Below are 12,466 nucleotides of genomic sequence, written 5' to 3'. Positions count from 1 at the left end.
GATAGAAGGTCTATTTCTATTCTCCAGTCAGTTTCCATGGGGAAAGTGGTTCTATTTTTACCGAGTCACATGTTCTCCCCTAAGACTGGGATATTAAGCCGGTAACCTATTTAAGATCTCTGACTGATAGTTCAGTTTCAGACAGACAGACAGACAGACAGACAGACAGACAGACAGACAGACAGACAGACAGACAGACAGACAGACAGACAGACAGACAGACAGACAGACAGACAGACAGACAGACAGACAGACAGACAGACAGACAGACAGACAGACAGACAGACAGACTACTTTGAGTGTCAATATCAATTAAACCTAACATTGTGTTGGAAAGGGCTGTGGCTAGGAGTGGTTTTGAGATAGAGGGAGAGTGAGTGAGTCAGTGTGTGTTTCTGTTGAATGACTGGTAGAGTAGGTTCTCTCTCTCTCTCTGTCTCTTTGTCTCTCTCTCTCCCTCTAGGTGTAGAAGCACGGTGGCTAGGAAAAACTCCCTAGAAAGGCCATTACCTAGGAAGAAACCTAGAGAGGAACCAGGCTATGAGGGTGGCCAGTCCTCTTCTGGCTGTGCTGGGTGGAGATTATAACAGAACATGGCCAAGATGTTCAAAAATTACCAGCATGGTCAAATAATAATAATCACAGAAGTTGTCGAGGGTGCAGCAAGTCAACACACACACACACACACACACACACACACACACACACACACACACACACACACACACACACACACACACACACACACACACACACACACACACACACACACACACACAGGAGTAGTGAGTAACGCACTGACAAAAGTGACAACTCCCTGAGATTCCCATGATGTTTGTGATAGAGAGAGAGAGAGAGAGGCAGGGAGAGAGAGAGAGAGGCAGGGAGAGAGAGAGAGGCAGGGAGAGATAGAGAGAGAGGCAGGGAGAGAGATAGAGAGAGATAGAGAGAGAGAGAGGGAGAGAGAGAGAGATAGAGAGAGAGAGAGATAGAGAGAGAGAGAAAAGAGAGAGCGAGAGAGAGAAAGAGAGCGAGAAAGAGAGCGAGAGAGAGAGATAGAGATAGAGAGAGGGAGAGAGAGATAGAGAGAGAGAGAGAGAGAGAGAGAGAGAGAGAGAGAGGCAGGGAGAGATAGAGAGAGAGAGAGAGAGACAGAGAGAGAGGCAGGGAGAGATAGAGAGAGAGAGAGACAGAGAGAGAGAGCGAGAGAGAGAGACAGAGAGAGACAGAGAGAGAGAGAGAGCGAGAGAGAGAAAGAGAGCGAGAGCGAGAGAGAGAGAGAGAGAGAGAGAGAGAGAGAGAGAGAGAGAGAGAGAGAGAGAGAGAGAGAGAGAGAGAGAGAGAGAGAGAGTGAGAGTGAACCATTTCACGGTGTGTTTCTCTAAACCTGTCTGTCCAGTTCCTCTGTAGGTCTATAGAACGGTACAGGCATGTTGTGTCACCAACCTATTTACCATCTAGAGTCCTTCACCACTAGAACAAACAGATTTGAAGATTTCCATTTAACCTGACACGATTTCTTTATTTTATTCTAGGAAAATATATTTGATGATAAACTCTAAAGAGATGATGAGATAAGCAGGAAAAGTCAAATGAATCATGAAAAACAAAATGTATCAGCTGTCATCAGTCAGTGTTATTCTGAACAGTAGATATTCTTATTCTAGCCTGGAACGACCAATTGATATGGTGATGAAACACAGCATACAGGTTAGGATTCCAGGCTATTCCTGCCGTGACCATGATGGGTGACTAACTGGAGGAGTCATTAGCTGGGATGAGCTCTGGGAGACTCACTACTGGACTCTGAATCAGAGTAGAGAAGGCCCGAGTCCCAAACGGTACCCTATTGTCTTTATAGTGCACTACGGTTATTTGTTCCTAGGCCGTCATTGAAAATAAGAATTTGTTCTTAATTGATTTGTCGAGTTAAATAAAGGTAAAATAAATTTAAAAAACTGTTGACAAGGGCCCATAGGGAATAGGGTACCAGGGCCCATAGGGAATAGGGTACCAGGGCCCATAGGGAATAGGGTACCAGGGCCCATAGGGAATAGGGTACCAGGACCCATAGGGAATAGGGTAACAGGACCCATAGGGAATAGGGTACCAGGGGCCATAGGGAATAGGGTGCCAGGGCCCATAGGGAACAGTGGGTTAACTGCCTGTTCAGGGGCAGAGAGTGACAGATTTTTACCTTATCAGCTCAAGGATTCGATCCGGCAACCTTTCGGTTACTAGTCCAACACTTTAACCACTAGGCTACCCTGCCGCCCCATAGGGTAGTGTACTACGTTTTACCAGGGCCCATAGGGAATAGGGTGCCAAGGCCCATAGGGATTAGGGTGCCAAGGCCCATAGGGATTAGGGTGCCAGGGCCCATAGGGAATAGGGTGCCAGGGCCCATAGGGAATAGGGTACCAGGGCCCATAGGGAATAGGGTGCTAGTGCCCATAGGGAATAGAGTGCCAGGGCCCATAGGGAATAGGGTGCCAGGGCCCATAGGGAATAGGGTGCCAGGGCCCATAGGGAATAGGGTGCCAGGGCCCATAGGGAATAGGGTACCAGGGCCCATAGGGAATAGGGTACCAGGGCCCATAGGGTATAGGGTACCAGGGCCCATAGGGTATAGGGTACCAGGGCCCATAAGGAATAGGATACCAGGACCCATAGGGAATAGGGTATCAGGACCCATAGGGAATAGGGTACCAGGGCCCATAGGGAATAGGGTGCCAAGGCCCATAGGGATTAGGGTGCCAAGGCCCATAGGGATTAGGGTGCCAAGGCCCATAGGGAATAGGGTGCCAAGGCCCATAGGGAATAGGGTGCCAGGGCCCATAGGGATTAGGGTGCTAGGGCCCATAGGGATTAGGATGCTAGGGCCCATAGGGATTAGGGTGCTAGGGCCCATAGGGAATAGGGCGCCAAGGCCCATAAGGCAGAAATAGTGCACTATTTCTGAAAACAAAGCGTCACTAAACATGTTGCTACGTGGGGGATGGGAGTGAGGAGGAGGAGGAGGGGGGGGGGAGGAGGCAGAGGAGGAGGAGGAGGAGGAGGAGGAGGAGGGGGTTGGAATCGTCATTTGAATTGGTCTGGTCCACAAAAAAACATGTTGCTACGTCTCAAACGACGTCTTATTCACTACACTGGGCACTTTTGACCAGAGTCCAAAAATATGTATGGGAGTGAGGAGGAGGAGGAGGAGGGGGAGGAGGAGGAGGAGGAGGAGGTGGGGGAGGAGGAGGGGGAGGAGGAGGAGGGGGGAGGAGGAGGAGGAGGGGGAGGAGGAGGAGGTGGGGGAGGAGGAGGGGGAGGAGGAGGAGGTGGGGGAGGAGGAGGAGGAGGAGAGAGGAGGAGGAGGGGGTTGGAAATCAGCCCATTTCCTGTTGTTCCCACCAGCTGTAGCTCCAGTTGAAACTGATCTGGCAGAACAGTCCTGTTCCATCCATCTGGTGTCAGTATATACCAGGACATCATCAACGACAAAACAAACAGAACAATATTCACCCGCTGAGGAGAACGGCCGGACCGCTATTCTACTTCCTTGATTCCTCACGTCCTGTCTCCTTGCTTCCTTCTCTAAATGCGTTGGTGGAGAAGATCAGAAGGGAGGAAGCTTAGATCTTCGACTCCAATATGAGGGGGGAAGATGTGAGGAATCAAGGAGATACAATTGAAATTCACCCAAAGTGTTGGTCCTTAAGGTACAGCACCCCCATCAGTACAGACAGCAGTAGATCACCCTAGGTGTTGGTCCTTAAGATACAGCCCCCCCCCATCAGTACAGACAGCAGTAGATCACCCTAGGTGTTGGTCCTTAAGGTACAGCCCCCCCATCAGTACAGACAGCAGTAGATCACCCTAGGTGTTGGGCCTTAAGGTACAGCACCCCCCATCAGTACAGACAGCAGTAGATCACCCTAGGTGTTGGGCCTTAAGGTACAGCCCCCCCCCATCAGTACAGACAGCAGTAGATCACCCTAGGTGTTGGGCCTTAAGGTACAGCACCCCCCATCAGTACAGACAGCAGTAGATCACCCTAGGTGTTGGGCCTTAAGATACAGCACACCCCCATCAGTACAGACAGCAGTAGATCACCCTAGGTGTTGGGCCTTAAGGTACAGCACCCCCATCAGTACAGACAGCACTAGATCCAGATCCACTGAGAAAAGACAAAACTCTCATGAGCAGATTTGTCTCTCCCCCTCTGGTCAAACAGAGTTACAGTACTGGGATAGATTCCTCTTTCAGTCGTAAGGTTGTTAAATGAGGTTAAACAACTCTGATCTAGGTCACTCGGAAAAAAGGCAATTAACTGTGAGAAGGATGGTCCCTGAAGGTTGGTCCCTGAAGGTCCTTCTGTAGCTCAGTTGGTAGAGCATGGCGCTTGTAACGCCAGGGTAGTGGGTTCGATCCCCGGGACCACCCATACGTAGAATGTATGCACATATGACTGTAAGTCGCTTTGGATAAAAGCGTCTGCTAAATGGCATATATTATATTATTATTATTATATATTATTATTATTATTATTATTATATATTATTATTACAACAGAGAGACAGAGACAGGAACTTAGAGGTTGGGTGATACAACTGGGTCACCTGACAGAGACAGGACCTTAGAGGTTGGGAGATACAACTGGGTCACCTGACAGAGACAGGACCTTAGAGGTTAGGTGATACAACTGGGTCACCTGACAGAGACAGGACCTTAGAGGTTGGGAGATACAACTGGGTCACCTGACAGAGACAGGACCTTAGAGGTTGGGTGATACAACTGGGTCACCTGACAGAGACAGGACCTTAGAGGTTGGGAGATACAACTGGGTCACTTGACAGAGACAGTGTATGTCATTTATTCAGAGACCACTGGCAACTGGTAAAATATAAATTACAAATCAACATCCTGAAACCGGGCGTAATGGAGTGTTATGTAGTGTTATGTAGTGTTATGTAGTGTTATCTAGTGTGTTATGTAGTGTTATGTAGTGTGTTATGTAGTGTGTTATGTAGTGTGTTATGTAGTGTTATGTAGTGTTATGTAGTGTGTTATGTAGTGTGTTATGTAGTGTGTTATGTAGTGTTATGTAGTGTTATGTAGTGTGTTATGTCGTGTATTATGTATTTTATGTAGTGTTATGTAATGTTATGTAGTGTGTTATGTAGTGTTATGTAGTGTGTTATGTAGTGTTATCTAGTGTGTTATCTAGTGTGTTATGTAGTGTGTTATGTAGTGTTATGTAGGGTGTTATCTAGTGTGTTATGTAGTGTGTTATGTAGTGTTATGTAGTGTGTTATGTAGTGTGTTATGTAGTGTTATCTAGTGTGTTATCTAGTGTGTTATGTAGTGTGATGTAGTGTTATGTAGTGTGTTATTCAGTGTGTTATGTAGTGTTATGTAGTGTGTTATTCAGTGTGTTATGTAGTGTCATGTAGTGTGTTATGTAGTGTGTTATGTATTTTATGTAGTGTTATGTAGTGTTATGTAGTGTGTTATGTAGTGTGTTATGTAGTGTTATGTAGTGTGTTATGTAATGTTATGTCGTGTGTTATGTAGTGTTATGTAGTGTGTTATTTAGTGTTATGTAGTGTTATGTCGTGTAATATGTATTTTATGTAGTGTTATGTAGTGTGTTATGTAGTGTTATGTACAGTGTTATGTAGTGTGTTATGTAGTGTGTTATGTAGTGTGTTATGTAGTGTGTTATGTAGTGTTATGTAGTGTGTTATGCAGTGTGTTATGTAATGTTATGTAGTGTGTTATGTAGTGTTATGTAGTGTTATGCAGTGTGTTATGTAGTGTTATGTAGTGTTATGTAGTGTTATGTAGTGTATTATGTATTTTATGTGTTGTGTTTTGTTTCCTGTTTGTTTACATATATATAGTGTGTCTCTCTGTCTTCACTACACTTGACTGCTGCAGCAGCAACTGAGATGTCTGTGCTGCTAAGACTATTATTAATGAGACAAGAAGACAAGGGGACCACCACAGACTACTGAGACCAGGAGACCAGGAGACCACCACAGACTACTGAGACCAGGAGACCACCACAGACTACTGAGACCAGGAGACTACCACAGACTACTGAGACCAGGAGACTACCACAGACTACTGAGACCAGGAGACCACCACAGACTACTGAGACCAGGAGACCAGGAGACCACCACAGACTACTGAGACCAGGAGACCAGGGGACCAGGAGACAACCACAGACTACTGAGACCAGAAGACCAGGGGACCACCACAGACTACTGAGACAAGGAGACCAGGGGACCAGGAGACCACCACAGACTACTGAGACCAGAAGACCAGGGGACCACCACAGACTACCGAGACAAGGAGACCAGGGGACCAGGAGACCACCACAGACTACTGAGACCAGAAGACCAGGGGACCACCACAGACTACTGAGACCAGAAGACCAGGGGACCACCACAGACTACTGAGACAAGGAGACCAGGAGACCAGGAGACCACCACAGACTACTGAGACCAGGAGACCAGGGGACCAGGAGACAACCACAGACTACTGAGACCAGAAGACCAGGGGACCACCACAGACTACTGAGACCAGGAGACCAGGGGACCACCACAGACCACTGAGACCAGGAGACCACCACAGACTACTGAGACCAGGAGACCAGGAGACCAGGAGACCACCACAGACTACTGAGACCAGGAGACCAGGAGACCAGGAGACCACCACAGACTACTGAGACCAGAAGACCAGGAGACCACCACAGACTACTGAGACCAGGAGACCAGGAGACCACCACAGACTACTGAGACCAGGAGACCAGGAGACCAGGAGACCACCACAGACTACTGAGACCAGGAGACCAGGAGACCAGGAGACCAGAAGACCAGGAGACCACCACAGACTACTGAGACCAGGAGACCAGGAGACCACCACAGACTACTGAGACCAGGAGACCAGGAGACCACCACAGACTACTGAGACCAGAAGACCAGGGGACCAGAAGACCAGGAGACCAGAAGACCAGGAGACCACCACAGACTACTGAGACCAGAAGACCAGGGGACCACCACAGACTACTGAGACCAGGAGACCAGGAGACCACCACAGACTACTGAGACCAGGAGACCAGGGGACCAGGAGACCACCACAGACTACTGAGACCAGGAGACCACCACAGACTACTAAGACCAGGAGACCAGGGGACCAGGGGACCACCACAGACTACTGAGACCAGGAGACCAGGGGACCAGGAGACCACCACAGACTACTGAGACCAGAAGACCAGGGGACCACCACAGACTACTGAGACCAGGGGACCAGGAGACCACCACAGACTACTGAGACCAGAAGACCAGAAGATCACCACACTGTCTGTGCTGCTAAGACTAGTATTACTGAGACCAGGAGACCAGGGGACCACCACACTGTCTGTGCTGCTAAGACTAGTATTACTGAGACCAGGAGATCAGGAGACCACCACACTGTCTGTGCTGCTAAGACTAGTATTACTGAGACCAGGAGACCACCACACTGTCTGTGCTGCTAAGACTAGTATTACTGAGACCAGGAGACCACCACACTGTCTGTGCTGCTAAGACTAGTATTACTGAGACCAGGAGACCAGGAGACCACCAGACTGTCTGTGCTGCTAAGACTAGTATTACTGAGACCAGGAGACCACCAGACTGTCTGTGCTGCTAAGACTAGTATTACTGAGACCAGGAGACCAGGAGACCACCACACTGTCTGTGCTGCTAAGACTAGTATTACTGAGACCAGGAGACCAGGGGACCAGGAGACCACCACAGACTACTGAGACCAGGAGACCACCACACTGTCTGTGCTGCTAGACCGGTTTGGTACACATCCGGTGGATAGAGAGCCAATATTCAACATATACCTGACCGAGTCTGTAATACCAACATGTTTCAAGCAGACCACCATAGTCCCTGTGTCCCAAGAACACTGACTACAGACCCGTAGCTCTCACGTCCGTAGCCATGAAGTGCTTTGAAAGGCTGGTCATGGCTCACATCAACACCATTATCCCAGAAACCCTAGACCCACTCCAATTTGCATACCGCCCCGACAGATGATGCAATCTCTATTGTTGTCCACAGTGCCCTTTCCCACCTGGACAAAAGGAACACCTATGTGAGAATGCTATTCATCGACTACAGCTCAGGGTTCAACACCAGAGTGCCCTCAAAGCTCATCACTAAGCTAAGGACCCTGGGACTAAACACCTCCCTCTGCAACTGGATCCTGGACTTCCTGACGGGCCGCCCGTATGCTCTCTCTAATTCCCTTTCTTTCTTTCCTTCTTTCTTTCTTTCTTTCTTTCTTTCTTTCTTTCTTTCTTTCTTTCTATCTTTTCTTGCTCTCTCTCGGAGGACCTGAGCCCCGGGACCTTGCCTCAGGACTGCCTGACATGATGACTCCTTGTTGTCCCCAGTCCACCTGGCTGTGCTGACTTTCTGCACCCTCGACAACCATTGTGATTATTATTATTTGACCATGCTGGTCATTTATGAACATTTGAACATCTTGGCCATGTTCTGTTATAATCTCCACCCGGCACAGCCAGAAGAGGACTGGCCCACCCCCCAGTGCCTGGTTCCTCTCTAGGTTTCTTCCTAGGTTTTGGCCTTTCTAGGGAGTTTTTCCTAGCCACCGTGCTTCTACACCTGCATTGCTTGCTGTTTGTGGGTTTTAGGCTGGGTTTCTGTACAGCACTTTGAGATATCAGCTGATGTACGAAGGGCTATATAAATACATGTGATTTGATTTGAAAATGTCAGTGAAGGCACTTGCCAGTTGGTCAGAGCTCGGAGTACACTTCCTGGTAATCTGTCTGGCCCTGCAGCATTGTGTATGTTGACCTGTTTAAAGGTCTTACTCACGTCGGCTACGGAGAGCGTGATCACACAGTCGTTCGGAACAGCCGATGCCCTCATGCATGCCTCAGTGTTGCTTGCCTCAAAGCGAGCATAGAAGTGATTTAGCTCATCTCGTAGGCTCGTGTCACTGGGCAGCTCGCGGCTGTGCTTCCCTTTGTAGCCCGTAATAGTTCACAAGCCCTGCCACATCCGACGAGTGTCAGAGCCAGTGTAGTAGGATTCAAACTTAGTCCTGTATTCACTGGACTGAAGAGACAGAAATTCAGAAACCCATTCGCTGGACTGAAGAGACTGAGATTCAAAACCCCAATCGCCCTTTGTGCTGTTGTCTCTACCTTCTTGCTGTTGTCTCTACCTTCTTGCCCTTCTCGCTGTTGTCTCTACCTTCTTGCTGTTGTCTCCACCTTGTTGTTGTCTCTACCTTCTTGCTGTTGTCTCTACCTTCTTGCTGTTGTCTCTACCTTCTTGCTGTTGTCTCTACCTTCTTGCTGTTGTCTCTAGCTTCTTGCTGTTGTCTCTAGCTTCTTGCTGTTGTCTCTACCTTCTTGCCCTTCTTGCTGTTGTCTCTACCTTCTTGCCCTTCTTGCTGTTGTCTCTACCTTCTTGCCCTTCTTGCTGTTGTCTCTACCTTCTTGCCCTTCTTGCTGTTGTCTCTACCTTCTTGCCCTTCTTGCTGTTGTCTCTACCTTCTTGCCCTTCTTGCTGTTGTCTCTACCTTCTTGCCCTTCTTGCTGTTGTCTCTACCTTCTTGCCCTTCTTGCTGTTGTCTCTACCTTCTTGCCCTTCTTGCTGTTGTCTCTACCTTCTTGCCCTTCTTGCTGTTGTCTCTACCTTCTTGCCCTTTGTGCAGTTGTCTGTGCCCAATAATGTTTGTACCCTGTTTTGTGTTGCTACTATGCTGTGCTAATGCATGTTGTGCTGCTACCATGTGTTGTGTTGCTACTATGCTGTGCTAATACCATGTTGTGCTGCTACCATGTGTTGTGTTGCTACTATGCTGTGCTAATGCCATGTTGTGCTGCTACCATGTGTTGTGTTGCTACTATGCTGTGCTAATACCATGTTGTGCTGCTACCATGTGTTGTGTTGCTACTATGCTGTGCTAATACCATGTTGTGCTGCTACCATGTGTTGTGTTGCTACTATGCTGTGCTAATACCATGTTGTGCTGCTACCATGTGTTGTGTTGCTACTATGCTGTGCTAATACCATGTTGTGCTGCTACCATGTGTTGTGTTGCTACTATGCTGTGCTAATACCATGTTGTGTGTTGCTGACATGTTGTGTTGCTACTATGCTGTGTTTTCATGTGTTGCTCCCATGTGTTCTCTTTATGTAGTGTTGATGTGTGTTTTGTCCTATATGTTATTGTTTAATCCCAGGCCCCCGTCCCCGCAGGAGGCCTTCTGCCCTTCCGGTAGGCCGTCATTGTAAATAATAATTTGTTCTTAACTGACCTGCCTGGTTAAATGAAGGTTACATAAAGGTTAAATCAATTCAAATACAACGCCAGCCCCGGGCTACATGATCTGTGTCAGTGTGGGTGGGTGTCTTTCTCTGTTCTCCTCCCGACCTCCACTGCACCACAGCAACTGATCTGTCTTTTTCTCACAGACACAGACACAGTCACGGGCACGGGCACGGGCACAGGCACAGACACAGACACAGACACAGGCACAGGCACAGGCACAGGCACAGGCACAGGCACAGGCACAGGCACAGGCACAGGCACAGGCACAGGCACAGGCACAGGCACATGGGAGCAACACTTGAAAACACAGCATAGTAGCAACACAACATGTGACACAGACACAGGCACAGGCACAGGCACAGACACAGCCACAGACACACACACAGGCACAGGCACAGACACACGGGCACAGACACAGACACACGGGCACAGACACAGACACAGACACAGACACACAGGCACACAGGCACACACACAGACACAGGCACAGACACAGGCACAGGCACAGGCACAGACACAGCCACACACAGACACAGACACAGGCACAGACACACACACAGACACAGACACACACAGGCACAGGCACAGACACAGACACAGGCACAGACACAGGCAAAGACACAGGCACAGGTACAGACACACACAGACACAGACACACACACAGGCACAGACACACACAGACACAGGCACAGACACAGGCACAGGCACAGACACAGACACAGACACAGACACAGACACAGACACAGACACAGACACAGACACAGACACAGACACATACAGACACAGACACAGACACAGGCACAGGCACAGACACAGACTTTTGTTGGTCTCTCAACTTTTTAATGATGTGCTTTTGACTTCGAATGTGAATTTGCGCCACGTCAGCTCGGCCACCATTGGTCAGCCACTTCAGCTCGGCCACCAATGGTCAGCCACCTTAACTAGGCCACCAATGGTCAGCCACCTCAGTACCACCTCAGCTCGGCCACCATTGGTCAGCCACCTCAGTACCACCTCAGCTCGGCCACCATTGGTCAGCCACCTCAACTCGGCCACCAATGGTCAGCCACCTCAACTCGGCCACCATTGGTCAGCCACCTCAACTCGGCCACCATTGGTCAGCCACCTCAGTACCACCTCAGCTCGGCCACCATTGGTCAGCCACCTTAACTAGGCCACCAATGGTCAGCCACCTCAGTACCACCTCAGCTCGGCCACCATTGGTCAGCCAAATGCTCAATACAGATTATTATTATAGAAAACAGAGAAGTTGCGCAAAAATCATTAATACATTTTTTTTTAAACCAAATATATCTATATTTTTCGACCAGCCCACCTCAGTCCAACATGGCCCAGCCCCTCTGACATTTGGCCAATCGGCCAATCCGCCAACGTCCTGAAATCAGTTTGGCCAATCGGCCAATCCGCCCACGTCCTGAAATCAGTTTGGCCAATCGGCCAATCCGCCCACGTCCTGAAATCAGTTTGGCCAATCCGCCCACGTCCTGAAATCAGTTTGGCCAATCGGCCCACGTCCTGAAATCAGTTTGGCCAATCGGCCAATCCGCCCACGTCCTGAAATCAGTTTGGCCAATCGGCCAATCCGCCCACGTCCTGAAATCAGTTTTCCTTCCCCGAATCAATTCTCAGAGATGTAGTACACATATGTTCCACTAGGTGGCAGAATATGCCTGAAAACAACTTGTCATATATATGGCATTTAGCAGACGCTTTTATCCAAGGCGACTTACAGTCATGTGTGCATACATTCTACGTATGGGTGGTCCCGGGGATCGAACCCACTACCCTGGCGTTACAAGCGCCATGCTCTACCAACTGAGCTACAGAAGGACCACTCATCCCCCCCAGAGAGATGCCCTGTCCATCCACTTACTGTAGTATCAAAACTCTCTGGCTCAGACGTAAATGCATTTACACACTGTGATTCGCTCATGTTATGATGTCTCACCTTGTGTTAGGATGTAACTGATCTACCATTGGCAGCATCCTGGCTCAGAGCATCCCTAAAGATGCAGGCTATTGGTCAATTAAAAAAAAATGTTCACCTTATTTAACCAGGTATTTATATTTATATATTATTTATATTTAA

This window comes from Oncorhynchus gorbuscha, unplaced genomic scaffold (assembly GCF_021184085.1).
Source record: "Oncorhynchus gorbuscha isolate QuinsamMale2020 ecotype Even-year unplaced genomic scaffold, OgorEven_v1.0 Un_scaffold_2657, whole genome shotgun sequence".
In the NCBI taxonomy this organism is placed as follows: Eukaryota; Metazoa; Chordata; class Actinopteri; order Salmoniformes; family Salmonidae; genus Oncorhynchus; species Oncorhynchus gorbuscha.
The sequence above is the reverse complement of the archived record's forward strand: the minus strand, read 5'-3'. Positions refer to the sequence as shown.